Genomic DNA, 17,478 nt, shown 5'->3' on the forward strand with positions numbered 1-17,478 from the left:
AAAACATTTTAATTTGAAATGTTTAAGATGCAAGAGATTCTATTAAGTAACAGTTTGCCTCTACTGTTTGCTTCTATTGAACTTCAAAGCCCCAAGTGCTTCGACACAATTTTTTTCTTTTTCTGCTAATATCTTCACGCACCTTCTATTATGATGCCTTCTTTCAAGCTTCACTAAAACTGTAAACAAATAAACAAAAAAAAAAGTCAAAACAAAACCAAACTTAGAAACCAACTGTAAATTAACCTGATTCTAATGCAGATTACCACAAATTGTAACATCAGTTTAATTCCCCTAACACTAATGAAATGCAGCAGAAAAAGCGACAGGCATCAAAAACTTCTGCTTGTGTCCTCATATGGAGCTCCCTGCAAAACAGAAGTTGAGTGAAGAGTAAAATTAACTCTTTCCCATTTTCTATTATGCCACAGCATAGACAGGTCTAAAAGTAATTTTGTTATGTAAAGAATCAACAACAGGAAGAAAGAGGCAACTAAGCACACTGGGGTTGTTTGTTTTCCTACAAAACAGAAATTCAGAAACTCACGTGTAGACAGGAAAGGTTATCAATTGAAAATTTTAAGACTGCTTTATACAGCAGTATCAAAATACTAGAGCCACTATCACAACCCCAGTGCACATGCAGCTCTACTTTTTTTTTTTTTTACTATTCTCTCTGAAACAGGAGAAGAGTTGGTCTCAGTTTGTCTCCCACCCATGTGCAAGTTTAAGGGTGGAAGAGGGAAGATCCTGCAGTTTAACTGCCATGATTGTCCAGAAATGGTACCAAAATTAGCATGCATATTTATTTCTTTAACAAAGAGAAGCTGTTTAGGAACCTGATTTTACTTTTGGTTATACTGATCCAAGTCAGAAGTAAACTCATTAGAGATGACCAACTATGCCCTAAATAAGACTTAAACTACTATCATAGTAATTCCCTGCTGTTGCAGGATGCAGCAAATTATTTCATTTAAATTCATATTGATTTGTAGCAACACAGCACACTAATGCAATACAGCACCAACAAAAGGGGTTGTTCCGAAATAAAATCTTTACACTTAAACATGCATTGGATTTTATTGATACTAATTTTTTAAGACATTGGAATCACTGATTTTGTTACATTATCAAATAAGATAGTTTAAAACCAGAACCTGAGGATTACATACTGACGGTTATTGCAAATAAAGTTAATCTTTTAGAATTCAGAATATAAGTTCCATTTGTATCTGATTTCATCTTTTATGATTAATGGAACAGAGATGAGTAGTTACTAAATACATTAATGACATTTTAATACAGTCATGAAAATTATATTGTCGTAGGAGTCTTACATACAAAACCAACACACTGTAAAGCTTTATTGTTTCAGTATGTAATACTGGAATTAGATAATTTCTTTTTTTAAATTAATCATTCCAGACTGACCTTCACAGAAACAAAATGAAGGGGTTTTGGCTATAGGTACATGAAAAAGACACCTGCGTATATATGTATATATATGCTCCTTAATAAAGCCATCCATATTTCTAGGAGCTGTTAATAATTTCTTTTTTATTCAGTCACCATTTCTCCATACAAAAGAGCAAGACAATAAATTCATTTCACTAGTTTTCTATTAGAAAAGGAATGAAAAGGCATCGCATGAAGTCTGATCCACACTTCCCATCTTTCACATCAGGATTGAATCTACATTTTGGGTGGTGCAATACAGAAGCTGTAGATTAGGCTGCAGCTTGGGAGTTACTAGCTAATGATGCCTACCTGGCTTGCTGAATAACAGAGCACGCTTTCAGCAGTCTGTCCCCATTTAAAGCCTAATGATACTACCAATTCCAGTTTACTACTTTTTGAACAGGAGACACCACACAAGAAGAACCAACAGCCTTAAGAAAAATTATCCCTGTAAACTCGCAAATTATTATTGCTCTGGCTAGGAAGAAAGCTGAAATTGAACACAGGCATAACTGCTCACAGTCTACTCCTCAGCTCCTGCTAAATATACACACCTCGATTGCCAGAAGAGGTAACTTTTTTAAATTTAAGTTATCAAAGCTCCTTGTTGTGCTCGCTCACTCTTTCTTTCATGTGTTTGGCCAAACATGAAGTACCTTAATGCTTTCAGCATGACTTAAGTTTTGAATAGTTAGAAAAGCCAGACAATTTACACTGACCGGAACTTGCACGCAACGCAATCTTTCACATTGATACTCATCGTTCTCTCTATTTTACTCAGATGTTAAAATTGTTTCATTAAGGTTGATTCTTGTTTGTTTTGTTGGGTTGGGTTTTTTGAACAAACTTTATTGTCAGATAATAATTGGACAGACACACACATGCATGCACATTAAGTAATTATGAAATTCTATTTTCAAGGAGATAATACAGCCTGTGAAGACAGCTTTGTAACCCTTCAACTTTAATTTCTTGAGCCAACCCAAATAACATGCTATTTTTAAAAGGTATATCTGATAATTTAATACTTAACACAGCGAAGCAATCTGGCAGCATCCCATTCTTGCATATACACATGTACAGACTAATACAGAACATACCTAACTAGCATGGGTCCCCGAATCACAGAGGCATTTCAAGCAAAGTTGTAGCTACACCTTTTCTGACAAGCCAGAATTTTTTGTAGTAGGATCCCTGCTGCATGTATGTGCACACCTGTGTATGAATTAAAACAATGTAATCAGAATGTCAGAGTGGGATGTTCTGTAACCCCTTTCACAATAGACCATCTCTGTTCCAATGAAAACATCAAGAAGCCTAGAAGGTACAAGAAAACGTCCCTTAGTGCATTAAAAAAAACCAGATTGTAATAAATCCTAAATAATAATAATAAAAGAAACAGTTTTCTGAAGGAATTCTACAGTTCAATCAGAACTTAAAAGCTTCATGACTTCAGGGGGATTATGTAAAATGCAGATCTATTTTTGCAAGTTACAACTCTCGTCATTGTCGAATATGCAAGACACCAATATTCTGATCCCAGATTTTCAAATGCGTGTGAACGCATAATAATGGAGACAGATATTCAATGGGATTTCCCCAAAACATCTAGAGCAGTTTGCTACCTAGCTCCGAAGGTTTACAAGGATCAGGTTGTTCAATAGAACTTTCGTCCTGAAAGCATGTTAGCAATTTTGAAAAATGCTACCAGGCACACCTAGATAACATTGCAACTCGGGTCCTTGGAAGCTTTGCTCTTACCGAAAGTCAAACGGTAACCCACGCACCAGCTCACCGCTGGCAAGACAACCCAAGTAGCTGCAAAAACCCAGCTCTCCAGGCTGCGGTCCGAGGCAGGCAGCTGTAAGCCAGCCCTGCCCAGGAGCCAGAGAGTCATGTTAGCTCATGCTATTCCCACGCAACTGCCTTAGCACACTACTCGGGCACAGGACCACAAACTCAGGACAGCATGACTTCCAAACCAAAGTTTGCTCTGTCCCCCACCAACCTGAAGCAGAAATATGGTGAGGCGAGGTTTATCGGAGCCTCGCCGAGTAAGCTCTCCCTGATGCTCTGCCATCCGGCCAGAGCACTTGGGAGTACAGCGTACCGCCAAGTAAGAGAGACACATACAGCTGCATACGGCAATAATCAACAGATTTGTCCCCTGCTGCTTCAAAGCTGCTGTCCAAATCTATGCATCACCACATCACTGTGCTCCTTTTTGAGAATGTAATATAATAATCCGATGAAGAGCTGCATTCTCTCTTAGTTGAAATGATCTGCTTAGGGTATCATCTTCCAGAATCCACTGAAAGCTGGCAAAAGTAATCAGGTAAAACACTACTTTTTGGAGAACAACTATTTCCTCAGATTCAAGCATGCTTTTCACCATGACCCCTGTATCATCTCCTCCTCAAAATAACAAACAAAAGAAGGGCTACAACTCAATGTAAGTTTCAGATGTAGAAAGAGAAGGGCTGTGACTCTGCAAAACCATTACTACTGATCCTGTATCGGAAGACATTCACAAACTCTGAGAAAGGATTACAATAAAACAAATATTGCACAGATTAACAAGCATTCCAGATTTAAAAAAAAAAGGAACAGGAAACATTTGAAACACCCAAGAATTACTGTTTCCCTCTCCACTTGCTTCAAATCCTAGAATACCAGTGTTATGACTCTATCATGTACACACATACATTCATGTGGGCAGGGAAAGAAAACCTCAGACCACGAGTGGCTTCAGCGGCTTAGCGAACCTTAACCTGCCATAAGATTAAAACCAAGAACATAACACTATTTGGCTGCTGTTTCAGCTCAGTGGTCATTTTGCATTTAGCATGCCATAATCTAACACAGCCCAGAAAAGGGTCACGGGGCCTCTTCTACAGCAAGTAAAAAGACCTGGTTTCCATTCCACAGTTTACAGCACAAACTGATCTCAACATCACGAGACATTGAAGATGATGCATCAAGGACAAACATAAGCTAAGCAACTTCAGAGTGTTTTATGATGTTACCTATATTCCAGGTTAATATGAGATTTTTATACTAGTACATTACTGTGTCTGAGGCCACTGGAGTTATGCTGCAGCTTCTTTACCAGATTGCATTATATTTCTTCACAGTTCCTATCTACTTTCAAATTTAAGCAAAACCCAAGGAATGCAGCCATTCAGTATTTTTGTTGATAGCTTAGCTGCTTTGCCACGATCTCTCTCAGGAGAGCTTGTTAGGTGTAATACCTCTAAGAAAAGGTTTAAGTAAGTTTGTTCCAAGTCCTGAGAAAAGTAAAAATAATTTTAATTATGTTCTCATTTCAATGCCAGGCCACTTTCTTTACTATGACAACCAACTACATTCTGCACTGCAACAGATTTTAAGAAACAAATGAAAAAACATCCGAGGCTCCTTAAGCTAGGAAGGCAGTTTTATTTATTCAGCAGTAGGTATCTGAAATGCCTATCATAAAGAAACTATAAAAAACATTTGAACAGATATTTCTTATTGCAAAGGAAGGTGAGAGAAAAATCAGAAGTATAGCTCGAAGACAAGTTGTGAGAACACCTGCATTTGTCAAGCTTCAGCTGAACCTAAGGTATGGGAAAAACAAATGAAAAACACTAGGAAAAAGGAAGGTAGCAGGCTTCTCACATTTGGTTGAAGGAACTAATGTCACTATAAAAAGCTATAAAAAACAAGGCACTCGCAGTTCTCATTGCAGATGTATTCTTACAGACATTGCAGAACCACCAAACCATTCAAAACTAAAATGCCAAGGGCCACATCCCCTGTCTTCTGCTCTGTCTCTGTCGGCCCCTTTAGTTCTGCCCCCACCCTTTATTTCTACTCATATCTCAACAATCTATCTACTAGGCAGATTTTTCTGTGGTGTTAAGAGGAAGAGAACTAATAGATAAATGAAGACATGAGCATAAACATAGAAAAGCAAAGAAAATGGACTGAGTAAGTTTTAGGAGGTCCAAAAAGGAACAGAAGGCATTTATTACTTACATTGTAAAGGGGAAAAGGACTTTGTAAATGGGGGAACATGAAATATCATCATATGTTTTAAAGGAAACGTTCTGAAGTGATGCACCAACAAAACTGTCTTTCAGATGAGGTAAACTGAGGTCATGAAATTTTATTTCCAAAATCCAATTTATCATTTTCTGGAAGATATTCATCATGTAGCTGGTGACAAAAATAGTGATAGTACTACCTAGGATAAAGGACCCTATTTATCTGAAAAAGTCATACTTCGTAAAAGTAACCGCTAATATAAAGCTTGTAATAAGTGTTACTCAGTGAACTCGCAACAAATCCATAAGGACTGCAGTTACAAAGTCAGTGACTCTCAGTGCAGAGTGTTTTGAGAAGACAGCAGGCATAGCTGATGGGGATAGAAGGCACAGGCGGACTTGGAGAAGAGGTGAAAACAATAGGAATACTTAAACCTCGAAAAGAAGCCTCCCAAAAAGCTGGACCTGCCTACATTTAAGTCCCTCGATCCCATCTCTCAACAATGCATTGAAACATCAGGCTTTTAAGTTCCATTTTCTGCAAGCCTCACATATTGGATATGCTCCTTGTTGAAGCTGAAACCTCCATTACTTCAATTACAGTATTATTTATTTGCTGTGCAGGTGTTTTGTTGGGGGAGGGGAGCTGGGCTGATTTGGCATTTTAATCAAAAAATGGGTCATCATTCCTTGGTTATGGCTTTAGCTTTTGTGAAAATAAAACCACTGCAAAACATTTATCTCGGCAGAGATGAGCTCTTTTCCATAACACATTGAGATGCCTTAGAGCACTGAAAGCGTTCATACTAGGATTGTGAAATATTTTGCTTTGAGCAGTACTGTATCTATACATATAAACTGAATCTCCAGCAGACAGATTCATAATGTTGCTGAAATCCATCAGAGCTTTGTCACCAACGTCACCAGGATGAAGATGGTTTATTCATACAGGTATAGCTATATTCTAATAATTAAAAAAAAAACAAACACAGAATTGACAATACCTTACATAAAGGAGTCTCTTAAACTAAACACCTTGAACAGCTCAATTTACTGATCACTGATCAGTATTGTTGATCACTTTTAAATGTCATTCTAACCTAGCATTTGAGCTTGATCCTGCTTCCATTAAAACAAATGTCAAAACTCTCCCAAGAAGACTATCTCCTTCCTAGGTCTTAAGGTATAGGAAACACGCACTTTTTACCTCAGCTGTCCTATATTTAGAACAGTATAGTCATAAACAATTAAGTATATCGAGAAGGCCATGAGGCTGCTGAATATTACACCTCTTCCCTGAACTACAGCAGGGTCAGAAGCATCTTTTAAACTTCCATATTTTCTTTAATTTTTCAATAATCATGTGAGAAATAATGATCAAATACCTTGGCTGTTTTGAAATTTGTTTTGCACGCTACTCTAGATACTTATCAATCAACAAATAGTGATTACACTACAATCAGCCTTTGGTTTCAATCAAGGTAGTGTCACACGAAAGAGTCATTAGTTCTAATTTGGATGCATGGAGACGCTCATGCCCTTTGTGCTAAGGCATGTAACCTCCAACAAGATCACAACCTGAACATCAACCTGAATGAGGTAGTCAAGGCCAGGCTTAAATTGAATGCTTCCTTCACTAGACTTCTGAATTTTTGTTGCACATTCCCAAAGCCTTTGCCATAGCAAAGGTCTAGTTTGTTCGTCAAGAAAAGGGTCTCATTTTGAGATATGACAGGCAAGGGCCTTGCTAACAACTTACTTCCACCACTGCTGCTGAAAATATTAGTAAAGGAAGGGTTGATGCCCAAATTAAAATTCTAAGTACAAACTGAAACACAGCAGAAACACACAAGTGTGGTGGGCTGGAAAGAACCTTTCAAGTGTGATACACTCCATAGCACAATCAGAAAGATGTCCTACATGGGCACAATAAAGACAGTAAAATAATGTCCTCACAGGTTTCAGAATTCCTGCTATGAGCAGGGGAACATGTCAGCTCAGAGGGGCTTGCACACAAAATCTTTTCTGATCAAACTCACTGAATAATATTCCTAGTCTTTCTCCATCAGAGCAGCACACAGGCAGCTTCCTTCCCCTTCCAGTCAGCACAATCCTCTACTACAAACTCACACTTAGAGCACTGGTCATTCAAAAAAAAAAAAAAAAAGAGAAAAAATCCAAGAAAACCCCAGTCAAGGCTAATTTGTAACACTGTCTCAATTAGACAAACCCAGCTCTCCACCCACTGCTAGAAAAAAACTGCTCAAAATTCTCATCCTTAAAATTTATAGTATGCAGCTATCACTGCATCAGTTTACATTAGCTGCAAAAACTCACCATCATCTGTAACAAAAGAGATTCTTCTTGTGTTGGCACAGACTTCCTAATACTCTTCAGTCCTCACAGAGGACATATTTTACATGCAGTTTCTTTAAGGCAAAGTACATAGCATTCCATGTCGATTTTTAATTTTAAGACAAATACTTTCACTTCCAGTTTGCTACAAGCAAAAAATCGTTAGAAGTATGAGCCTTTTAGCCTTATAAAATAAATATGCTAGTCTAAAAAAAAACCTATACTTTGTTTTACAGACCATTTTATAGTTCTGTAGTATTTCCATGGTCAGTCATAGACCACTACAGTCAGAAAAGATTAATTTGTCCCTCTAAGGAATTAATATGCAATCCTGAAGGATTATGCTATGGTCTTTTAGTTACATTATGGCCCCCTATAGAGAGAATCAACTTTAAACAGCAACACATTTCTGTTGATGAAAACATTGCTCTACTTATGTGTCATTTTAGTATGGCATAGCAGGCTGTCACAATCTACCTCCTGCACGCAAGTCAAGTTTTTACAAATGTTAAAAATCTTAATTATGTGTCTATACTTAATTTGACAACATTGAGCCAAATTCTTCCTCTAAACAGTAGAAAATAAGGGAATACCCCTAACAACAGATGGTGGGGGATGGAAGGCTGTATTTGCTTCCTTTATATGAAGGCAACGTGTGAAATCTTGGCCCCGCTGAAGACCACCGGACTCGGGGACAACTTTGCATAACCTGTTTCTAGACCTACAGAAGTCATAGGAGTTGTCTTCAGCCATCATTAATTATCGCCATAATTTTCAAAGGATCCCCAAGGACAGGCTTATCAAATAGAGCCAATACTATTAACTCAATGGCAATTCATTGATTTTCTTACAGTAATTCAAATCTATATGCAGGCATATGTACTTGGGAACCAATTCTGAATGGAATTTCAAACAATGTTATTCTAGTAAATGCAAAAAAAACTCCAGCTGCAATTATCATTATTTGTTGCTTAAACAAATACTACAATTTAACGTAGGAAAAAAAATAAAATGCATTATGTCCTACTAATGCTTTTGAGCACTGAAAATATTCCCAAGATGACTCAAGGCAACACAGGCAAAGACACTTCCCTCCACTCTCAAATATACTGTGCATAGATGATCATACTACATGCATTTCAAATCACTGTTTTGACTAAAGACTGTTTTGGAACATAGGGGTCAGCACATGAGCTTCCTTCCCTGCCTTTGCTCTGCTGACTAAGCAGCAATTAAACTATTTCACCATTAAGCTACTTCATGGTATTTTCCTATACAGTTTGGGGGATCTTCTAATGGTTAATCTCTCTGACCATCATTAACACCTTACAGCTAGAGGCAACTATGAGAGAATGATCAATTAAGCAAGTTAAAAGCAATTTCCTTTGCTCTGTCCAACCCCTAAAATTAAGTGGTTCAGGCTTGACCACCATGCCACAACGAAAATGAGTAGAACCCATTTTGCCTCATTATTCCTGTTTAAATAGCAAATTACCTAAAACCAACTCATTCAGCCACAGCAATGAGGAACTGCAAATTATTAGCATTGTCTCATGGGCATGTCGTCTTCACATGTCCTTTCTCCTATGAGTTCTATTACACCACTTGAAGCAACGCTATTTATAAAGCAACTACACAAAACAGTTCAGAGGAAACCAGTTGGATAATAATGTTTTATAACAGCTAAAAGGCAGCAGCAGCACAGAGCAGAGCCTCAGATACAAAGAGGTGGGGAACAATTTCTTTATTCCATGAGTGATCTCCCTGAAGTCAATGGAGTAACACAGACACTCAAAGAGTAACATGGTACAAATCAGAAGAGGTGCTAGAAACTGGCCTGAATTTAATGAGCAAGGATCTTCAGGATTTTAAAACACATCTTCTAAAAGTGAAATTGTAATGACCTAATTGTCAAACTCATGAATGATAACTCTGTCAAATCTTATCTTTCCCCACTTGACCAGGTTATCCTCCTTTACTTCCCTCTTTCAAGTACTTTTTCTTCATCTATAGAAAAGTCATCTTATGCCATGAAGAGTCATTTATTTGGGGACTGGGAAGGGTCTGTGATTCATCGTGCTGAAATATGAGACCAACAAGTCCCCATGACCTAGAAATAGAGCACCTTTATTAATTTAAATAGGAAGAGACATTTGTGCATGAAAAGGGGTTGAAGAAATATTCTGGGTTCAGGAGCCAAACAAATAACTGTCATTATTAATAGCTAAGTCTAATTATGGGGGGGGGGGGGGGGGGAATCACAACCAGTTAAACTGAAATTTTAATAGTTTTAAACTGTAAATGAAAATGTAAAGAACAGAAACTGATTCAGAAAGATACAGCTCTCAGTTCACTACCCTATTCCCTTGCTCCTGGCTGAAAATAAGCGTACTGGAAACCTGTTATAGCAGTACAGCACTGTCTTTGACCAACTACCAAGAAGGGTTCTCACTGGAACAAACGCTCTGTGTATCTATTTGGCTCTTTGTAGGCTCATTCCCTACTTGCAATGTTCCTTAGTGAACTAAATAAGCAGCTGTGGTGTTCACATGTTTCTCTTTTTTTTTTTTTATTAATCTGTGTTTGCTATTTGATGGATGGACATCTTTGACAATCTCCCACCATAGTTATATTCTAGCTCATGGTAATTTTGCTAATCAGGTACATTTCATCCATTGCTTGTAGGGACATCCAGCAGTTGAGAGAAATCTTATGATTCAGACTAATATATGGAAGTAATTCTCATAGATGCAATCAGCTGGCACACAGATTTTTACATATGCATAACTATGCATCAGAGTACGGCCAGCTCTGTAGAAGAAGCTCAGACAAATCAACATCAGTAACATTATGAAACTACGTATCATGTTTACATGCAGAGATTTGGTGAAAGTCTAAACTTCTGCAAATCTGCCAAGTCATAGTTAGCCAATACCTTGCTATTGTTTCCAGGCATTATGGAAGCGTTCTAGATTTCCTTTTGCAGCACTGCTTTACTTTTAAGTGCATGCCCCATTTAGATGTGAAATACTACGGAATCCCATTTAGATTTACCTTAAAACAATTTACTGTATTGTTCAAGTCAAATGGGGAGTGGAGTTTGGGGGATGCATAGAGCTGAGTTCTACTTCATTTTCATCTAAGTTTTCCTTCCTTCCTTCTGTCTTTGTTTACAGTAACAATAAGAATTAATTACACAAATATAACAGCCTTGAACTGTCTGGTTTAGTCATGGAAATTATGTCATCAGTTTTCACACTGCCAGAACTCATTTTCTGTCTTTGTACTAGATTCACATCTCAGATTTTCTTCTAATACAAGTAGAAGAAAAGCAAGGTTGAACAGCCCGCTGCTGATAACATAGGACCATGGACTGCCTTAGAGAGCTTCGTCTCAAAATTTGTACTAACATGTAAACAAAAGAGAGTGTCCAAAGTACAAATTAAGGGTGTTCTCTGGTAGTTTTAGGGAACAAGTTTTAGTTTCTAGTTAAAAGAACAAAAATAAAAATTCTAAACTTTCAGGAAAGTTAACAGTTATTTTAGATATTAATTTGAAAATTTGTTTTAAAACAAATTCAACACATTTCATTTCAATTAAACCAAAGGGTATATCAGAACTGTAAAAGCTGACTGTGAATGTAACACATTAAAAATGCTCAAACAGCTGACAAATATGCATACACTAATGCAAAGAAATTTCTGCTGTGTTAAAAGTAGAGCTAATCGGGGTACCTTACTATCTCAGACGAAAGAGGAATGGAAAAGAAATCTGTATATAGAGCAGGTAACACCATAAACTGTTCTTGTTTTCCCTTAATGATTACTATTCCTTCTTGGATTTCCTAGGAGTTTCTGGAGTACAAAAGTGACAGCAATGTCATTTTCTCCAGTTATTCTGTTTTTAAAAATCTGTTATTAGCAATAGTGATAAAATGCAGCAACTCTAAAATACGCTATGACAAAAAGTAACGTGCACTGAAATAAAGACTTTGTGCTGTTCACCAGATTGCAAAATGTGTGTGAATCATTGTTGAAGAATCCCTTCAGAAATACTCACAAAGTGTCACAAAACAATTCTTTCTATACAGTGCAAATTTACTTTTTGACGTTAGTAGATAGTAGAAAACTCTTGTCCTATTACTATTTGCAGGTTCCACTTCTTGGACATCACAGAAAATGCAGAAAGGGCAAAAATTACTCATAAGTGTAGCACTAGGTCTGTCATTTATAACCTTCAACTCCTATTTAAAGAATCATGGGCATTTCTATAGACATTAATGAAGTTTCTTTCACAGCAGTTTTAGTAAAACACTCCATGTATTTTTGATTGCTATCACAAAACTGAAGTTCAAGGAGAAAATAACTAAGACTTTTTTTATTAGAAGTGATAGTAGTTTAGATACTTCACTATCTAAGCCATCTCAAGTATTTCTTATAATGAAATTCCAACAGATACTCATTCTTGCGCTAGAGGTTTTGCATTAAAAGGGGCTTACTGATACTGCCCATTAGGTTCACTTACTCAGCCAGCAAATATATAAGAAAAACAGCTTACCTTTCGATAAGTTTACAAGCAGCAATATGCACTATAATAACCATATAACATACATTGAAAGAGAATGAGTAATTATTAATATTGAAGAACAGAACACTATCAACTTAGAAGTACACATTCTTTAGAAACAAATAAAAATACATAGCTATCTGTATTCTATGTGGCTAGTACCGCTGCACGCAACGTTTGCAAAGTAATTACCATAATTCACAAATAGTCCTAAAGAAGAAACTAAGAAATAAATCTGTTCTGTTAGTAGCATTCTCAAGTGTGGATTGTATTATGTAGCTTTGGTATACATTCATCAGGTAATTGGTACAAATTTCTAGCATTTCATCCTTTATAAGCACTGAAAAGTCAATATTATTTAACTGTTGCACAAACGTTAATAAAAAGTCATAATCCCGGGAGCTTACCCTGGGTCAACAGAAAGAAGCCCAGAACCATCCAAAGTTATTTCCAATGTCCAGACAAGAGATCTGAAAAAGAGAATAACAAAGGGTTTGTGACAAAGCTGACACGGAGTACTCTGAAAGGAGCAAAATCAATTGTGACATTTTTCATTTATTTGTAAATGCCTCTTTGGCAGTATGCTCACTCAAAACGACAGTTGACTCTTATAGAATAGGGGACGTGATGGTAAAATAGAGGAATCCTGACAGTTGCTTTAATGAGATTCTGCATTAGGACCACTCTACCACTTTCCCTCTACAAGGAGTGTGCCCTTCACTTTCAATCTTATATCCTCCAATTTGGAAAGCATTAACCCTATGAAAAACTCTACTCAGCCTCCTCTAATCAGCATCACAGCTCTTCTTTCTACCTTCTTCACTACCTCACTGACACTTATGTATGGAGCCTGCTCACTCTTTTAAATACGCTTAAGTAGCATAGAGCAAATTAAACTTCAACTCAATAGTATTACTTTAATCAAAGTCTAGTTGCAGCATGTGTGATGAGGTGAGGACAAGACTCTCGAAAAAGACCTTAGTTGATATTAGGAGAGAGCACAAGCCCACAGAGCATCCCTTACAGCTCTAAGAATTATGCTACTGGAACTGTTCAATGCAGGAACCTCTGATGCTTACATTTTCTTTATTGCAAAACTAAATAGGGAAATTTGTAACGTGACAGGAAACTTGCCTTGCAAATATTGAGAGAATAATCATTCTGGGAACAGAAGCAGACAGCAAATTTTAATAATCATAACAACATGCAGCATGATACCAAATATTTCAGGAAGAGGCCACTGGCTCGAGGACCTAATGCTTGAATGCGCTTACTCTGACATACCTCAAATCTGAGCTATTTCACTCCCAAGTTTTCCAACAATAACACTACTTTTGTTGTTCAAACTTGTGTTCTAGTACTATATCACGTATCTGTCAATGGAGCTAGATGACAGTACTGAATACATCATGGTAGCCTCAGGCTGCACTGAAATTAGCATCTTATCCTCTGTTAACACCAATAAAACATTTGTTATTACAACAGTAATATTTTTGTAAAATAAAAAAAACCTCTCATATTGGCATTGCTAGGAAGAGCTTGAATCTTAGCTCTTTTGCATGAGGTAAACAACTTCAAGATGAAAAAAACTAAAATATCTGCCTCCATTTGTGTTTCAGAGAACAATGCCATATCATCTCTGTATGAAATCTGGCTAAGCCATGTTTGGGGAGTTTTCAATGAATTCATCTATATCACAATCTGCTAGATGATCTGTCTACATAAACTGTGAATAAAGATCTTTCATTTCTTGAAATAAAGAAGAGAGAGATGGGTCATCTTCACGAGTTACAGAGCAGTTTGCTTGACAACCTTCAGAGAACCAGTGCAGTAGTCCATGGCTCAAGCAAAACTTCCATTTTCCATTCAATTCGTTGGCTTCAAAAAAACCCACAACTTTTTAGAGTATGGCAGACCTTTCTAAAAGAAGCATTTTTGACACCCTCAATTGGAGGATGCAGACTAAAGCCATTAACTTTGAAGTCTTTCGCAAAATCGTTCCTGGTATATCACATCTTTTAAAAAGTCTCAACTGATTGAAAGAAGGACTGTGATTCACTTTCAGTATTAGCTTGGATTTTCTCTTACTGAAGATTCACTCTTCAGTGAAACATCTTAAAATTAGCGTAACAAAGCCTAGCACAACATTAAATCACCTACTGAGCATATCAGTCTGAGTTCACAAAAAAAAATAGAGTACACTTCAAAACAAATTCTCTGGCAGTTTCTTCCGATTGATATAAAATTTCTTAAGCTAAAAGACCCTTCATATTTCATTCTTAGGAACACACAGTTACTACTAGCAACCTTTCACATTTGGATGGAAAGCAGAAAAGGCCAGATTCTGGCCTCTGCTCCAGCATGGGAGCACCAATGAAAAATAATGAAGTCAACACGCATTTACTCTAGAAAGGAAAAAAAATTACTATTTAGCTCCAAGGAAGGCTGTTTTATAATTCAGACAGGTGATCTGGAGGCACAGCAGAGCAATAATGACTAACTTCACATACTAGAGGGAGTATAAATTTTAATGATACCACTCATAAAACCCACATTTTAAAGGTTACAAAACAGAAACAAGCTTACAAAGAAAACACATAAATCATTCAAGGTGTCGAGTTCCTCCTCCTTAGCTATTTTAAGAATTAACAGCCTGTCCATCACTAAATCAACTAGAATATGCTGTACTTCTTTATGCAGGACTGAAAAGGAATGTACACTAGAGTTCAGAAAGCATACACCACTAGAGTCTCTCTTCTTAACAACACAATATCCATAATTATTTATACCTTCACTGATTTATTCATTATTCAATAAAAATTAAGCAAAAGCACTTGACCAAATTCACTTACATCTAGACAAGATCACAACAATACATAATTATCACTATATAGGCCAGGTAAGTTACATGGCCTTCTGATCCAGACGCACAAATGCACTTAACTATTTGCTCATATGCATTTCATTGTAGTCCCTTAAATATCTTCAATGGGGTATTCACATCAACAGAGTAGAACACTTGAATGTTCAAAGAAGTTTTAAATATCAGAGAACAACAAAGTCCATTAAAACACTGGAGTGCTCACTACATTTTGTTCTTGGTTTTTCAACCTTCAAAATTTTATTGCCTTGCGTATAAAAATTAAAGTTCACCCAATAAACTGCTGTACCATTTATCACGGAACTCAGGCTTCTGAACAAGTCACAACACACAAGCACTACACTCCTGATTATCTGCACCACAAATTAACCTGAGCTATTACTAACACTGCTGGAAACATTAAGTACATTATAGTTCATATCCATCTGTTACTAGAAACTGCTAAATCAAACATTAATTGTAGGTCCAATAAGCAAATAGAAATAAGTAACACCCTCCCAAACCAAAAACCCCTAGTTAACCATCCTACTGTCCCCCCCAACCCAATCTTCATCCTATCCGTTCTTCATAAATTCACTGATCATTATTCATGCCTAAAACACCTTCCTTTTAAAGTCAAGCATCAAATTTTACCACCGTAATGGCTCAGTCAAGTTTAATCTAATCTATACCCCAATCAACCTCCCTGAAACAACAGTGTGGCTTTGGGGGTAAATTAGGAGATGAACACGCCTCTCTGTGTGCTGGAAATGCGTAAACCTATCTTGTTTTCAGGAACAGGGAAACATCCTCTGCACATCCTCACGTGGCCTGCAATGAGACTACTGTCATCCAAACTCCATGACTTCCATGGAAGAGAGAGAGGGTCCAACATCGATACAGAGTACCAGTTATACCAATCAAATGGTCTGAAGCATCACTTTTGCTCTTAGTAACAAGGAAGAAGGACATTCTGAAAATACAAACTTTTTCTTCATCTTGTCCTCCCATATTGAGGGACAAGAGTGTTGCAAAGCAACTTTCTATCCTGCTCTCCACTCATACCATGAAGATGAAACAGAAACAGGGCCTTATAGCTTTCTGCATACTGGCTCAGAGATCAGGCCTTTAGGTTTTGGTTTTGAGAGCTAACTCAGCTTTAATATTACTTTTCTTAATACCCTTCTACGTTTGAGCTGTTTAATGGATAACTCAAAGCTGATTTATTTATTTTTTCATAAGTAGACAAACATTAAAAGACACCTGAACAAGGTCATTTTGCCTTGCTCCAAAGTCCAACAAGACTATCAGATAAGGTATCACCCAAAACCCTTCCATGTCAAAGGGAGTATTTCTACTGGCTGGACTTTAATATTGAACGTAGATTTGGGATCTAGTCTCAATCCAAATGAGAGTGCAGCCATCAACCACATAACTACGCTGTTCTCACTGGCAACACTCACTGGATTTAAAACTGCAAACTTGCATTTGAAATGGCTACATCCAATTACCAGTTATCAGAGGCAACTAATCTCTTAAAACTGTACTAGTTAAAGAAAACTCAGTATTTGGTTTACAATAGCAATAAACACCTAAATATCTTCAGTAAGCTCTTTTTCTTAAGTCTTGCCTTTAATTCTGGAATCTTTTCCTGTAACTCTGGAGGAACTTCAAGTATAATGCTAACACATTGTTTTCCCAATCTTTGTTTTCTTTAGGAAATTATTTAAGAAGAAAAACCTTGAGCAGTGATCTCAGCATTCATACAGCAGTGAACTTCAGATACAGTAATTGCATTGCTGTGAGCTATGACGACTTTCCCATGGGGGAGAAATGACCTGGTAATTCAAGAATGACAAAGTCAAAAGTAAGGTAAGCTGGGGGAGGGAAAGGATTTCCCCCTAGGATGAGATAAATATAATTTCTCATGGCAGTGTATATCTCTCTTAAGCCTCAGGTGGTTTTAAGTTAATGAGATTAGTTCCAGCAGGCAGTGAAATCCCAGGATATAGGATTTATATTTCAGCAGTTTTCACTTCATCCAGCAAGCACAGTGAAGTCAATCTTTGTGTCATTTTGTTATTGTCCTGGTTTGGGTCTCGTTCTCAGACTCAAGCCTGGCTAAAGCACCTCATAACTTTGACTTGAAGGCTTAAGCATCATGTAAAGAGTGTGTTTAAATGTTTAAAAGGGAGGAGAAAGGCAGCAGTC

General features: G+C 37.1%; 1 protein-coding gene across 2 annotated transcripts in view; it reads right to left on the reverse strand.

The window, feature by feature from the left end:
- The window catches only part of NAALADL2 (N-acetylated alpha-linked acidic dipeptidase like 2), a 505,644-nt gene that overhangs the window by 465,299 nt on the left and 22,867 nt on the right, over positions 1–17,478 (reverse strand). For both annotated transcript variants that reach the window (XM_069792699.1, XM_069792700.1), the window contains exon 2: positions 12,815–12,877. The gene's annotated coding sequence lies outside the window, so the exon portion shown is untranslated. The remainder of the gene's footprint in view (positions 1–12,814; positions 12,878–17,478) is intronic.

The sequence above is a fragment of the Haliaeetus albicilla genome, chromosome 9 (genome assembly GCF_947461875.1).
Source record: "Haliaeetus albicilla chromosome 9, bHalAlb1.1, whole genome shotgun sequence".
NCBI lineage: Eukaryota > Metazoa > Chordata > Aves > Accipitriformes > Accipitridae > Haliaeetus > Haliaeetus albicilla.